The sequence below is a fragment of the Ptychodera flava genome, assembly GCF_041260155.1.
Source record: "Ptychodera flava strain L36383 chromosome 23 unlocalized genomic scaffold, AS_Pfla_20210202 Scaffold_23__1_contigs__length_28996876_pilon, whole genome shotgun sequence".
In the NCBI taxonomy this organism is placed as follows: Eukaryota; Metazoa; Hemichordata; class Enteropneusta; family Ptychoderidae; genus Ptychodera; species Ptychodera flava.
In genome coordinates this window covers 1,685,799-1,701,833 of record NW_027248277.1, presented here as the reverse complement: position 1 = coordinate 1,701,833, position 16,035 = coordinate 1,685,799, and the positions used below count along the sequence as shown (strand labels likewise).

At 37.1% G+C, this 16,035-nt stretch overlaps 1 protein-coding gene across 5 annotated transcripts in view; it reads left to right on the top strand.

Moving 5' to 3' along the window:
• LOC139123444 (uncharacterized) overlaps positions 1–16,035 on the top strand; it is an 80,431-nt gene that overhangs the window by 2,184 nt on the left and 62,212 nt on the right. For all 5 annotated transcript variants that reach the window (XM_070689580.1, XM_070689578.1, XM_070689576.1 and 2 more), the window contains exons 2-3: positions 2,679–2,822; positions 9,526–9,729. The gene's annotated coding sequence lies outside the window, so the exon portion shown is untranslated. The remainder of the gene's footprint in view (positions 1–2,678; positions 2,823–9,525; positions 9,730–16,035) is intronic.

Sequence of the window (16,035 nt, the reverse complement as noted above, 5' to 3'; positions counted from 1 at the left end):
TGGCCATAAAGTGTTTTCATGGCTAAGAAAAAAACGATTTTTGTCGATTTTAAGGAAATGACCTTGAAATGACCTTCACAGTTGTCAGAAAAAATGCCAACAATTTTTTTTAAAAAACTTGGCCATTAAGTAAATCGATGAGCTAGTTTGGCAAAAATCTTCATTCAAAACACACGGAATGACAATTGACCCCGGACTACATCGCAGCTTGCTTCAAAGTTTATGTAAGTTGTGGAAAAACAACACACAACAAAAGAGACACCTGTAAATCATTAACCCAGGCAGTGTTATCATACAATATGCATTGCTGTTGAAATTTCATGAATATGTTGTTGCAAACTTCAAGTCTGTTGTGACTAAGTGTACCACACACCATAGGCGGCCCATACATATTGATAAGCTTATTATTGAGTTTTTCTCAGTTTTCTCTGTCACTGTCAGTCCCTCTCCTTTTCTTCATGCTCTGACTGATCGTAGTAAATAAAATAAATGACTATATAGCCTAACCTATAGCCTCTTGACTCCTTATTCATTTTACACTCCATTACATGGACGTATATCTCTCATACACACATGCTGTAATGAATTAGTCAACACAACTAATTATGCTAATCCATGGACTTATCAGAGGTTGGTCAACATCGGAAAGATAGTGATGTTTTAGTAACCATTCCTATCTTTCGCGATGTTGACCACCCGTAAATCCCTGATAAGTCCATGGATTAGCATAATTAGTTGTGTTGACTAATTAATTACAGCATGTGTGTATGAGAGATATAAGGGCCGTTCACATTAGCCAAAAAGACTCGGTCCTTGTCCTAGCCAGGTTCGTGGCCGACCAAAAAAACAGGTGTGAACGGTTCTGCCGGCCACTGTCCGGACATTTCTGTCCTAGTCGAGAGGGTGGGTTTGTGGCCGACCCAGGTCTCTGGCGGAGCAGTAAACAGCGTATGTGAACGCGTTTTGTCCGACTCAGGTCCCAGTTGACGCCCTCTGTAGTTGACATGCAGTGTAGTCTTTGACCTATTCGACGATTCAGTATCATTTTAGACATGGTGAGTCGAGTAGTCAACTGGGCTACGGAAGAAACCAAGTGTCTTTTAGGCATTTGGAACGAAGATATGGTGAAAAATCTGATGGACGTGCGGCACGTCAAGGGATCGAATCGCCTACAATATCATCTCACAGCGTTTGTCAGAGCATGGATTTGAACGTAGCCCAGATCAATGCAAACGTAAGATCACGGTCCCTCGGGACTGTGGTAAGATGAAACATTTGAAGTCCGAATTCAAAAAGTTTCTGATAATAATAGGACAAGCGGTCGGGGAAGAAAGACCTGTATGTTTTACGAAGAACTTAGCCAGATTATGGGCAGCAGACCTGCAGTAAATCCCGCTGCAGGCTCGGTTGTGGACAGTTGCAGACGCTACCAAATGATCTAGGCTAGGACAGCGTTGAACGTAATGTGAACGCGGACAAAAGATTAGCTTATCTTCTCACATTCTGCCGGATTAGTTCTGGCCGGCCCTGGGCCTTGATGTGAACCCCATAATACGTCCTTGTAATGGAGTGTAAAATAATAAAGAGTCACAGAGGCTAGGTTATGTTATATAAAACATTTATTTTCTTTATTCCGATCATTCAGAGCATGAAGAAAGAAGAGAAAATGATAGAGAAAACACTTTGAAAAACTCAGTAATACTTATTGGGTCGCCTGTGCACACACATGAAACTATATACAGAGGCTGATACATTGTTTTCCCTATCATATTGACATCTGGACTGTCATCTAGCTGGAAACTTTTTTGTACTGATCTGAATCGGAAATCACACAGTCCCAGACCTCAAACCAGCATATTCATTAGTCCCTATTAAACAGGAACATTATTTTACATGAAATGCTAAATTCAATCACTTAGATAAAATATAAATGTATTGTACTGTGATGACACTCCCCCAGTTACATCTCAGTTTCAGAGAGTTGATCACATTCATGAATGTAGTACCAGTAGTTTTAGAGGAGTATCATACTTGTATTTACTCACCGAAGGCTATTTCAGTTTTAGATTGTGATCATATTTACCCATGCATTGGTGTCTGAACTTTAGAACATGGTCATATTCACTCATCTTGGTATATCTCTGTTTTAAAATGTAGTCATATTAATTCTCATTTGTGCAGCTCAGTGTTAGAGTGTGGTCACAATTTACTGGCCTTGGCACAGGGAAGCCAGGAAACACAGACATACTGATGTCACATTTTGAATATGTTTCATGTGTTGTTTTGTCAATTATTGTACTTCTTATTCAATTTACCGTTTTCACTTTTTTCCTTTATTTGTTTAGTTATTGTTTGTGTTTTGGTTTTTAGTTGGTGTATTGGTTTCTTTATCTGCTATTTATTTATTACATGTATGTTAGTTTGGTCCATTTTTTTTAATTTTTTCTTTGTTATTTGTTTGTTTATTGTGGCTTCACTCTGATCTAAATGCAAGGGGGTTTTGGTGCTATTGCAGTGTTGAAAATGCAGTCGTATTCACTCATTTCAGTGTACCTCAATCAGGTCAAAGGTCACAAGCAATGATCTGGACCACTATTTTGAATGAGGATGCACAAAGTTTTGTTCTATCCTGTTTATTATGTTAGAGTTAAAATTCTATTTTATCTCTCTATGATAAGATTTATGCAGAGAAAGAAGTGATGTAATTTACCGTGGATATTGAAGATGTGAAAGATAAAGACCAAACTATCATTCTGTCCTTTCTGATTGTCAGAACAGAAATCACAGTGACACAGAGAATACAGCTTTTAATAGTCTTCCAGGTAAAGACCAATGTACCTCATTAATCATATCTTATACATAGAATACTGTTACACGTTTTGCCTTGATCATAAATGTATACAGTACACACAAGTAAATTACACATTAGTTTTAGTTCTTGTAATGTTGATTGTTACAGATAGTCAAAGACAAGACAAAGTTGTGTATTATGAGGGAAGTCTATGCGATACAAGCATCAGTGAGATATTCTCTTCATCATTTATAATACATAACTTTTTTTAAGAAGTCCATCATCCACAGGCACTAGCCCATTTACTGGATGCTCAGGTACCCATAACCCACTACCCCAACAGAGCACAGAGGAGTAAAGTGCCTTGCTCAAGGGCACAACACCGTGCTAGAGTCTCGAATTCACCGTCCTCTGACAGCGAATCCGCTACTCTGGATCTACTGGGACTTGAATCGGGTCTCGAACTCACCATCCTCTGATAGTGAGTCCGTTACTCTAACCACTGTTCCGCGGGGCCTCCTTCAGAAAAAAATATGTCCCATAATACCACTGTAGTGACTTCAATTTCAATGACTATGTCACCTGTTTTCCTTTATATTTTCTGATAATATGGTTCAAAAACGGTCATTTCTACATTGAAATGTGTAACCCAATGCTTTTGAATGATTTAATATAATTATATTCCAGTTTGTTTTGAAGTTTGTATACATTTAAAGTTTGCCAGACATGCTGAAATTCCATTGACAAGAAAAATCCTGCTGTTGTGTACATGTAATTTTTCCACTGATTAGTGTGGGCTGACACTGACCATAATTCCCGTAGGAAACGTGCAGATCTTCATTTAGCTGCAGCAGATCGGTTTCAGAGCTGTGACAGCTCAAACCAGCTTTAATGCAGATCTGCACAGAGCGTTTGGAGCTGTCATTTGTCTGCTGCAGATTCGAGTGTCTCTGGAAGACGAAATGCAGACTTGTGCAGCTCTTGGCCGATCGGTCAACAGCCGTTATGCAGCTCAAAATCGTTCGAAGTAAAACTTTGTTGACACTACAATTGTCACAGCTCTATGGCAGCTCGAAACAGTTCACTGGCAGCAAAACATGAGCCAGTCAAGGTATACATCGTACGTATAGTTGAGTTTTCGTTTCTAGTAGAGTGAAGTTATAAGGACGGTCAGGTATTTAATGAGTTCAGTCCATTTTCAAATTAAAATTTGCGTGCGTCCGTTTTGCGATCTCGGCTCAGAAAATTGATCGAGTACGCGTGTACGTGTACATGTAGTCTATCAGCGTAATCCACACGGCATATATATGTATGCACACGTATAAAAACGCCGGGAAAGCCCTGTGCATCAATGAGAAGTTGCCTTATAATTATCAACGTGTCTTCCTCAGAATCATTGTTCATTCGATGTTAAGCTGTGCTCCGTTTTACCTTTGATATTTGTAGGTCCGAGCACCGCTACTTTTGCTACTCCCCACAGGTCGAACATCAAATCATAGACCCTTGAGAAAAACGTGTACGGTGCATGTTGTTGTTGGTTAGGCTGCATCACGCATGATGACGTCATTTATCATGTGAAAAATTGTCCGCGATTGGTCAGATTCGCTTCGCTAAATGACCCAGGTCACGCAGGTCAAAGTGTTAGCGGCAAGACACATCGACCGTTAATCTACACGTATTGAATTAGCTTCAGGTTACTCTGTCATGTTTCTTTGCTAAACTTTGGATGAAATTTCGCCGAAAACGGTATCCAAACTCTGATAAAATGGTAGCAAATTGAACGAGTATACTTGACGACATATTCAACGTACCAAAGGTCTCGCCGTCAGGAGAAATGACGTCAAACCATGGATATATTGCCTGCAATTGCAAACGGCATTGCAAACCGCATACCGATCCCAATGATACTATTATAGGTAAGTTACTTTGACATATCTCCTTCATATGCGGTTTTTATTTGTACAGACTTTTCTGAAGATTACATTCGGTATATCGAGGATATCTAGTTGCTTCAAAGTTCAAGCCAGGCATCAGTAAAACTGCCAATTTGCGATTGTACGGTTCAAGAAGACAGGGTGCTGAAATAATATACACAGTCAATCCAACACAATTGTCATCAATAAAATTGCCGATTTTCGATCACCATGTAATCAGTGTTTCATCTAGGCTTTTGATCTGCTTCATGAAAATGCTGTTGAAACAATATACCACGCGTAAATTTTCCGTACGCTGATTTTGCATATGAAAGCCTGCCAGTTGAGAGTTACGTGTACGTTCACAAAGTTCATTGCCCTCGCCCGATACGGTTTCTGTGTCACATTATCTCTGTATCGATTGAGAAAAGGAGACAAACTGAAGTTTTTATGCATTGTATGGATGTCCATAACACTCTGAAAATAATTCTGATAGCAAAATCGACACGAACAATCGGACTATAATTGTCACAGAAACGTGTTCAGTGCAGACGGCATGCAATGAAAGTCACAAGCAAACTGTGGTGTCAATGGCCCACACAATGGGTCCTGTTTTTGAATTCAGTGAACAGACAAACTTATTTTTCGGGGCAAATAAACCCGTACAAGTTACAAGTTAAGTTCCCCAAAATTTTAAAATCCCATTGAAAATTCCAGTGGAAGGGGACCAATCCCCCCACCCTGGTGTAGTATCCTAGATGAAACACTGTGTAATATGGTTGTCTTTGCCAGCCTGCTGCCTTGCTTCACTTTCTTTTTCATCGACAGGCCTTAACTGGCTTATTGATAAGTTCGCTAATGTAAATTCTCACTGGATTTTAAAAGCTACGTGAACCTTTTGTCTGCACTTAAGCACTGTAAATCATATATTTTCACATTTCAGTAACTTGTGTTTCTCATTCTTCTATCATTTCAGAGCTCATCTGTGACTGGTATTAAGGCTTCACGTTGAAGGAAAACTTCACAGTTTTACACTATAAAAGTATCAAAAACGCGAGCGATTAAATTTAGAGCGTAGCCCTACATGTAGCATTGTGTCGTTTCAGCATGGAAATCCCTTGGTTTGAGTGAGTAAACAGAATTTGTAAACATGTTTGCTGCAAAGTGATGTTACATAAAGTAACACTTTTATTTCCCATGGTCCATCTAGGTGAATTGTATCTATTTAAATTACGCCCTCGCGATTCTTGTTTCTCATTAAATGCCAAAACAAATGTGTATTGCTTGATATATACAGTTTGATGTCCTTTCCATATAGGATCTCAATTTCATTACTACTACCGGTATTTGTTCAAAGCTTCCCATATTTATTCTATACATCAGAATAACTTTTGTTGGAATTGATAAGTACTGGAAATATTTAATAAACTACAAGAACTTTGATCTATTTTACAATGCTGAGATTAACTCTTCACAATTTCTCAGAAGAAGTTTGATTCATCAAACAATGCTGAGGTAAGCATCTCACAATATCTCCAACATCAGTTGTTCATGACAGTAAACTTGGACTAGTTTGTACTATTATTTTATTTTTATTTTTATTTATAATATTCATCCACAGCGGACACGATACGTGTACCGACATAGGATAGGATGACTGAAACAGGTGCGAACCACCTATACAAAGCCAGTCACCCTAATGAAATGAAATATGTACAAATGAAAAAAGCAAACAACAATAACATACAGGAGATAAAAAATGAAGAAAGTCTAAAACAAATCAAATAAAATCTACATAGGTCTACACCTGCTACACAGACAACGAGAAATCCACGTACAAGTGTTGTCTGGATCAAAACATTATAAAATTTATCCCAATACCATTTCGTCAATGTTACTCTAAATGTACAAAGTGAAGCAGTGGTTCTAATTGTCGCCGGTAAATTGTTCCAGAGAATGACAATTCTATTAAAGAGAAGGTGTTGGAAAGTGACAGTTTTACAATGGTTTCTATCCAGTGCATTTGTATCAGCACTAGAACGTGTATTAATTTTAGATGAGTGAGTTTTGACATACTTATGAACATTTAAAGAGTATTTCCCAGTAGTGCATTTATAAAAGAAAATCAGATCAAGAATCTCCCTGCGAAATGACAACGGTAAAAGGTTTACAGCAACTAATCTTTGTTTATAATCAATGTCAGTGGGATAATTAAGAATATACCTTGTTGCTGCTCTTTGGATTTTTTCAATTTTTACTAAGTTGCGCTTAGACTTGGCTGCCCAAACGACACTTCCGTACTCCAGATGACTACGCATTAGTGAACAGTAAAGAGCTTTAAGTGTTTTAGAGTCACATTTGTAGCCACAAGTGCGCTTGATCATGCCAAGCAATCTATGAGATTTCATGCAAATACGATCAATGTGAGTATTCCAATTCAAGTCGAAGTGAGATCAACACCTAAATCACAGTATTTTTTAACTGATGCTAAGTCATTACCATTCATGATATAATCAAAATTCAGAAAATTTTTACATCGTGTAAAGTGGAGGACACTGCACTTTCCTGTATTAAAAGTCATACCCCATTTGACACCTCCAGCTATAAAGAGAATGAATATCTCTCTGTAAAGCTTCACAATCTTGTGAATTTTTTATCACACGAAAACACTTGGAGTCATCAGCAAAGAGAGCTAAGGTAGTCTTAGGAGATACACAGACGGGCATATCATTGACATATAATAAAAATAAAAAGGACCCAAAATGGATCCCTGGGGAACTCCTGAAGGAACAGGCAACCAATCTGAGCATTCACCTTCAACTACCGCTCTCTGTCTTCGATGTGACAAATAATTAGAGAACCAATTATGCAGCATACCATTAAAACCAAAAGAATGCAACTTATTTGATAATTTGTCATGAGGTACTTTGTCAAATGCCTTTGAGAAGTCCAGATAAAGCATATCCACCTGTCCTCCTTTATCTAAGACTTCTCCGATGTCATGAACAATTTGTACAAGTTGGGTACTACATGACTTCCCTTTGCAGAAATCATGTTGTAAACTATAAATTTTTTCAGATAAGATTGGATAAACTCTATTGATAAACACCTTTCCATCACTTTGCTGGCTGAGCTCAACAAAGAAACAGGTCTATAATTACAAACGTCTTCCCTCAGACCTTTCTTATACACAGGAATAACATTAACATGTTTCCACTGTGATGGTAGCTTTCCTGCATTCAATGACATGTTAAAAAGGTCACACAGAGAAGGGGATAACTCCCTGGCACATTCCCGAAGAAGACGGGGAGATAACTTGCCATTGCCCACAGCCTTATTGGGATCTAAATTTTTAAGAACATTGTAAACTTCATCAACTGTAAAAACAATATCACCCAAGGCAGTACTAGTTTTGATATAACATTATGCTAGCTTCATAAAGGTTTTAGACCTTTTTCCTCTGTTGTATTCAATGCAATTTTCCCGTAACCTTTAGTAATAAATGAGTGTTTCTTCATCCTACATCAGGTGTTATCTTTTTTTACTCACGTGTGAGCTAGTTCACTGTATGGAAACTTTGATGAGGTGTGTCACATTTATCTAACAGGGTGACGAGGATCTCCAGCTGCTTGTGTTGTATTGTTGTGAGCCATTGAAGTGAGCATGACATGAGGTAGAAATAAATATATTTTTGTGTGTACAAATAAAATGTGACCCATTACATGTAGTATGATAATGGTGAATGAGCAATGTCCATTTTGAGCTGTTATATGTCTTCAAGTGGTCTTATATGAACTGCTGTATGTCTGCAGGTCAAAATTCATGGGCTGAAAGTTGTCTGCTATGAGCTGTGGCATGTCTGCAGGTCAAAAGTCATGGGCTGAAAGTTGTCTGCTATGAGCTGCTGTATGTCTGCAGGTCAAAAGTCACGGGCTGCATTTGAGCTGTCATGTGTATGTCATTGATCTGCATACCATGCCCCATGAGCTGCAATTTGCAGCTCAAAGCTAATTATAAATGCACAAAATCAGACCATTTGCAGATATCTGCAAGTGATCTGCTTCAGCCGAGCTGCGAAGATCTGCAACAGCCATCTGGCAGGTCTGCAGGTTTAGTAAGGGATTTCATGTACTGACAAGATAATGTTTACACAATCATAATATGTGATGTAGTTAAGTTTACTGAATTGACCGTCCATATCCCTTAGTGAAATTAAATCAGCGACAGGGATTATTCTCGTTGTAAACTCTACCGTACGTTTTCAACAGTTGACTTTTTATTTGTTATTGTACCAACTTAATCCTTTCTGTCTGGTCAGAGAGTGAAGACTTGTTTTTCAAACATCTGGGTCACACTTTGCATATGAATGAGACTTGAAAGCAAAGAGTGGAGAAGGGACTGTGCTTGGTTCAATGCTGTGTATAGATTCTGAGGTGAAAATTCTTCCTAAACTTCAAACCCAACAGACTATGTAATCACTTGATGTCTTTCCATAGTTTTACTTCCCACTGGATGATACTATGCCTCAGCTTGCTGCCTTTTCCAGTGTTTACCATTTGTAAAGATGTTGTGGTGCAATGTGACATAAGACTCGCGGGCATAATGCCAACAACTGTGTTTGCACAGATCCATAGTACTCCTAAGAAGGTTAGATGACTCAAAGACAATGAGTCTTAATTATGTCTACAAAGGCATTGTATTTTGTGAAACAGTCCAATTTTATATCTGCACTGTGCACAATAAATCTGTGCTCTGGTTACCCACATTTATTACATTCTAACAGAGACGCTTTGCTGAGATACATTATTTTGTTCTCACTAGAATTCCCTGCAATAAAATGGTTGATAGCCTATGACCTTTGACCTTACCTGATGACAAGTTGCTGCCTTGCTGTTCTGGAAACTTTCCTGGGATGACTTGTACATTCCATGTGAAAGTGGACGCTACATGGATTTCAGTTGACATATTTGAATCACCCACTACCAGCTAAAGGACAGAATTTGTCACTGAACAACAATAAATTAGGTATGTTGAATTGTGTCATGTTTTCTGTGGATTAATGTTGTTTTTTGTTTGCCACACCCAATGTAATGTCATTTTGCTGATCACTTACAATAGGCCTTCAAGACTTTGATACACCTGGGGACAACAACCATCATCAAACTTTCTTTTCTTGTTAACTCCACTGTCTGTGATACAGAGCTAATCAGAAAGGTGGTTGTCTGCCATTGTCCTTCATGAAGTGGCAGCGTCAATGTCCACAAACCTTTCTAGTATCAAGTTTCTTCTCCAAAACAGCTAGTGCTATACCTTAAAATTTTATAGGATATTCCTTAGGATGACCTTTGTAAAATTTGTGTAAATTGTGTCAAAATTTGAATGTTTTAATTTTGGGGGAAAATTTCTAATTCAATTGTTTGACAAAAAATTTTCCCTGAAATAACTTTTCTAGTTGCTTTGAAATTTGGCATTAGATTCTTTACTGTGATCTGAGTCAGTATCGTTCAAATTATCTGAAAAGCTGAATGTATGTTTTTGATAATTTTAATTTTTGGTCAAAAATTCCTGTATGAAACTCTTTGTCTGTTCCTTTTTCACTTACAACACAGCTTCAAGACACATACACCACCAACAATCTTTTACTTGTTGAGCTACAATCATTTACAGTTACAGTCAATTCAAAAGGATGTACAGGCAGAAAAAATAAGCATTTCTTCAAAAAGATAATTTTGACTCTAGCTTTTTACAATGCTCCATTAAATTTTCTTTGGTTATGGAGATGTTGTCAGGAGTTCTTAAATTGGTTCAACTTTTTTGTGTTTACTTTTTCGCTTTTTTGTTATTCATAAATGCATGAGTGAACTTCTGGATCTCTTAATTTTATGACTTGAGTTACTCCAAATTAAGCTAGGTCAATAATACCCACTGAGGAGTTCCCTAATTGATAATCATGAGACAATATGCAATTTGTTAGTTTTTTGATACATTTCACTGAACAGTGAATAACTGAGCAAAAACCAACAAAAGTACAAGACAAAACAAAGAATTTGTATAAGAAAAAAATTGACTCTACTAAAAGATTGTAATATTCCAACAAATAAAACTGAATCTCTGAAATTTTGAGGTTATTGTAAAATGGGTTAAAAGTAAATAAGTCTGGTTATTCATGTTTTTTCTTTTAAGATAATAATCTTTGCTGTTCAAGGTTTTAACAGTTACAATGTAGAAATTTTATTCCCTTGCATGCTTGAAATGAATAGCTTGTTATATTAATCACTTTAATCACTTTATTGCATAACAACACACTTCGGAAGTGCAGTATAGCAAGAACAAAACTAAACATTGCATAAAACATTGTTGTCTATGTCTTTACCTGCAGCTGCTGGGGGAAACATAGTGTTTGTAATATATTTCATGAGAGACAGCGTATCATCTGAAGTTAAAATGTACAAAAACTTATCTCTTTCATTTAAACTATCAAATATAGGATAATACAACTTCATTGCAGAAAAGAGAACTTCTCTATCACTATTATATTTTTGACACTTCATTAAATAGTGAAATTCATCCTCGACGGAAGACTTACAAAACTTACAAAATCTGGATTCAGGTGGAATTCTTGGTTTTGACCTTCTGCCCAACTCGATTTGTAAACAGTGATCAGAAATACGAAGTTTTGTGACCAATTTTCTACAGCGTAAGTTCTTAATATCCAGTAAGTAATTCTCTAAACCAAACTTAGTTTTAAATTCTCTGTACGTTCTGAGCTTATTATTTCCCTTCCCAAGAGACTTATTATCATTGTGTAAATCACTGTACCAAGAAACTTGATAATGCTTGCGTAAGTTATTCTGTACAATTTTAATAGTGGCATTAATGTTACACACAGCTGACCAAATATTACCCTCGCTATAAGTATCTAGTATGTTTTGAATGAACTCAAACCACTTTGAATGATATCTTGCAGAAAGATACGCTGAACGTAACAGAATGTCATCACTGAAAACTAACTTATGCCAATATTTAACATGCGTTTGACTATGGCAATTTGATAGGATATCTACCAAGTTCACCTATAATACCTGCCTGGGGAGCATGTTTTGAAACTCCCAGTAAATATCTGTAGAAAGAAAAGCTAACATCATTTAAGAAATTACTCTTATCATTAATTTCATTCCCCCAAATTTCACAACCATAGGTAAGAATGGGAACAATCAAATGATCAAAAAGATCTAAAGCAACTTTCACAGAAAAATTCCCATTGTAAGAAATACCTTTAGAAGACTAAAAAGAGCTTTAGTAGCTTTCATCTTAAGATTGTGAAAATTTGCTTTAAATTTGCCATTGGGAGTTATAACAAAACCGAGATAACAATACTCTTTCACAACATCAAGGGCAAGTCCATTATAGGTAAGTAATGTACCTTTCAGTAAGTGATTACTTTTGTTAAAAACCATGACTTTTGACTTCTTTGTACTAATAGAAAGCTTCCACTTCAAACAATAAGAGTGTAATTTATCAAGACAACTTTGCAAACCTTCTTGAGTTTCTGAAATCAACAGCAGATCATCAGCATATGAAAGACAGTTGATGTGCAATGAATCTAATGTAATGGGTCTGTCCTCACTGGAGCCAAAAGTACCTGGAAGGTCATTTATGTAAATGTTAAATAACGTAGGGCTCAGATTACACCCCTGTTTAACTCCTACTTTAGATTCAAACATGTCAGTGAGGCTATTGTTAGATTTAACACAATAGTTAACATTTTCATACATAGACTTAATCACAGAAAAGAAATTACCATTGATACCATAATTCCTAAGTTTCCAAAGCAAACCTGGTCTCCAAACTTTATCAAATGCTTTATGAAGATCAATAAAACAACAAAAAAGATACTTGTTTCTTAAGTTGCAATCAGCTTTGTTCATATACGAAGAATAAATATACTTATCAACAGCAGATCTCAAAACAAAAATATTATCTGAAGTAGATCTCATGACTCTGAAACCAGACTGAAATGGAGTGTAAATTCCCTTATCATTCAAGTACTTAACAAGCGACAATTGAGAACGGAAGTGAACAATTTTGCCAGACAGCTATTAATTGAGATTCCTCGATAATTGGATGGATCACTTCTGTCACCTGACTTGTAAACAGGAACTAAAAAAGCTGATTTCCAAGAACTGGGAAACTTACCGGATCTAAGAATGGTGTTAAATAAAGAGCAAATTGGAGTACGCAAACTTTGTCCACCAAACTTCAACATTTCATTCAAGATACCATCTGCACCTGGGGACTTTTTTGATTTCAACTTACAGAGGGCTTTAAGTAATTCTGCTTCAGAAAAAGGACAATTGAGAATAGGACACTCATTATCATAATTACTCTTTACCATGCAATGCAGATCAGAAAGTACTTGTACAGAAAAGTTATCAGAAACATCATGACCACCATCAGCTAAATTTCTAAAATGATTAAACCATTCCCCTTGAGAAATTGAAACGTCACTTCTGTCAGTAACACTATCACCTATGATTTCTTTCCATAACTTCCAATGATTCTGCGTACTTTCAGAATGAGAATTCTCTAACTGTTCAAGCAAGTTCTTTTTGTAAATATACTTCTTTTGCTTGATAAGCTTTTTATAATGCTTTTTTAAAGTAAAGCATCTACCTCTAATGAAAGGATCACAAGGGAAACGACTTAAAAGTTTACAAGCCTCATTTAACTCTGTGCGTACTGCATAACAAGAATTATCAAACCAAGGTTTCTTTTTCTTTGCTTTTGATTTCGATTTTTTGGAACTAGGTCTTGGTGTAAATTTTTTCAAAGAACAATCGGCAACTTTGTGGATAATAGCTTCAAAGGTAGCAACAGACTCATCGCATGAAGTAGAACTATTACAGACAGTACTGAAATTACTGAGCTCAGCTTGAATGGATGAACTCTGCAAAGATTCTAAAAATTGTTGTTTTGCATCATCATTCCAAATATATCTGCTTGGACATGGATTACAAACAGTGCTATCAACTGCGGAAGAGGAACAAGTATCTAAAACAATAGAAATACCAACTGGACAATGATCAGAAAAACGTGTGTAATCATATACTCTAAAATATTGAATATCATCAAGAAGGTTCTTAGCAGCAATACAATAATCTACTGTACTGTATCCATTATTTTTATAGCAAGTGGGTTTACCATTTAAATCTCCAACAGTTCTACCATTCAAAATTAATAAATTGTTCTTAAAACACAATTCAGAAAGTTGTCTACCAAAATAGTTACTACAAGATTTCCCATTATCCATTGAAATCCTTTCCTGAATAATGTCAGGTACATAACCCATAGGTGTTGGACAAAAGTCTACAGTGACATAATCTACAGTCTATTGAGTCCCAATGATTTCCAAGAAAGTTACTGTTAATCCTCATTCTGTAGAAAATCAAGCCTAGTGCTCCTATCCTTTTCCTTTAATACTTTATTTTTCTAATACGGTATAACAGAATTCAACAATCCTTCATTCAAAACTACGACAACAGTTTATCATACAAGCATGTTTGAAGGGGCATAATATTCATACATTTGCAGATGAGTCACCAAATTTTTTGCAACTGTAAGATGGCAAGATGTGGCTGATATAGTGCTTCGTAAAAATTATCAAATCATACATTCTTGCGAGCCAGAGCAATAATTCCGCTCCGCTTACCTACGCAAAAATCAAACTCTGGCAGATTACGGCGGGAAACTGTGGAAGTGTGAATGGGGGTTAATTAATTATTCATGAGAATATGTCATCAGAGTTAGCCAATCACGAATCTGTTTTACAAAGTCATGTCAGGTCGTAAACCACAGACAAGATTCTCGTTGTCTGTGTGTACACGATCAAACTTTCAGGCTCTGAGACCTCTGGTTCCGTTGCATTTCTTCTGATATATGTTGCATTAAATCCAACAGCTTTCAAAATTTTGACAGTTTTTCTGTCATGATCGAGAGCAGCGGCGACACCATGGGAATACAGTATGGCTTTGGTATGAACACAAGAGACGTCGGCCTGCAGCGAACCTGGCCTGCTCCCACTTCAACGGCGTTCCCAAACGCGTACACGTGTTTGCACCCGGCTGAACTGCAAACCCAAGGAACAAACTAAACCTCTTGGTTTGATTCATTTGTTAGCGTAACTTTTGTGATGAATTAATGAAACATAATTGGACTTGAACAACTGTGCAATTTGCCGAGGACTGTGATTTCGGCTGTACCGGTACAGACGATCGGGAGCCTAGTGCACATTTGAATAGTGGAGTAGATGCACTAGTAGCTCAAATGAAAGGGCCCAATATTTATAGCGATACCCTTTGATATACCGCTTGTGAAACACAGTGGGGACGGCCTGCCTGGTAGCATACAGACTTGCCACCGCTGGTCCTCGTGCAGAGAAACCTGTCTTTTTCTTGTAAAATAATTATCAATGACGTCTGTTTGGTGTGAATAGAGCAGTTGAATCCAAAAACATTACACATTTACACATTGTGCGTTCTTCATCGACAGTGAGGGTGGAGCGGTGGTGAGCACCAAGATCGGCCACGTCGTTTTGTATTGCAAATTACAATAATTTATTTGCTTTTATGAGACCTACTTTCTGATTGGCTCCGTTCAGCCAGCGCTGGAAACCAGTGATAGATCCGTGAATCTCTGCGTATAATCAACCACAGCCTCTTAACGGGTAGCGATAAGCTGTTGCCATAAAGAGGCACGTGGTTTACGACAATGCAAATCATAATACATGGAGTCAATCAGGCAATTTTCCCCACAGGCAGGCTACATGTATATCTATACATTTAATATGTTTGACTATATATTTCAATGTACTTTGCTTGAAGTGGGAATCAAAAGGTGCATTTGTGTACACGATATTAGTTTTTAAAATTTTGTCGAAAATGTTGATTCACTATGCATAGTAGTCTATGAGAGAACTATGAACAAGTTTTTTCAAACATAAAACTAGAAATATCTGTGTAACATGCCCCTACATGCATGAAGTGTGTACAGCTGACTAAAATGAAAAACGGTAACGCTGACAAGTTAACAAAGTCTCTAGCTAATTACAAAGTGAAATCCCGATGTGGCTGGTAATACAGCTGGGTAATTTGCTAATTAGGTGTCCCATTTCTAGTCACCACCACAGTAAGACTAGCTAATCTGTGACCCACACTAATAAAGCTATAAAGAAAGGCAGTGGTTTGACCTGATTTTAAATATGGCATCCCTCTGAGCCATGAATGGCAAAACGGAAGTGTGCAACTGATTTGTCAAACCAATTCAAGGTGTCAG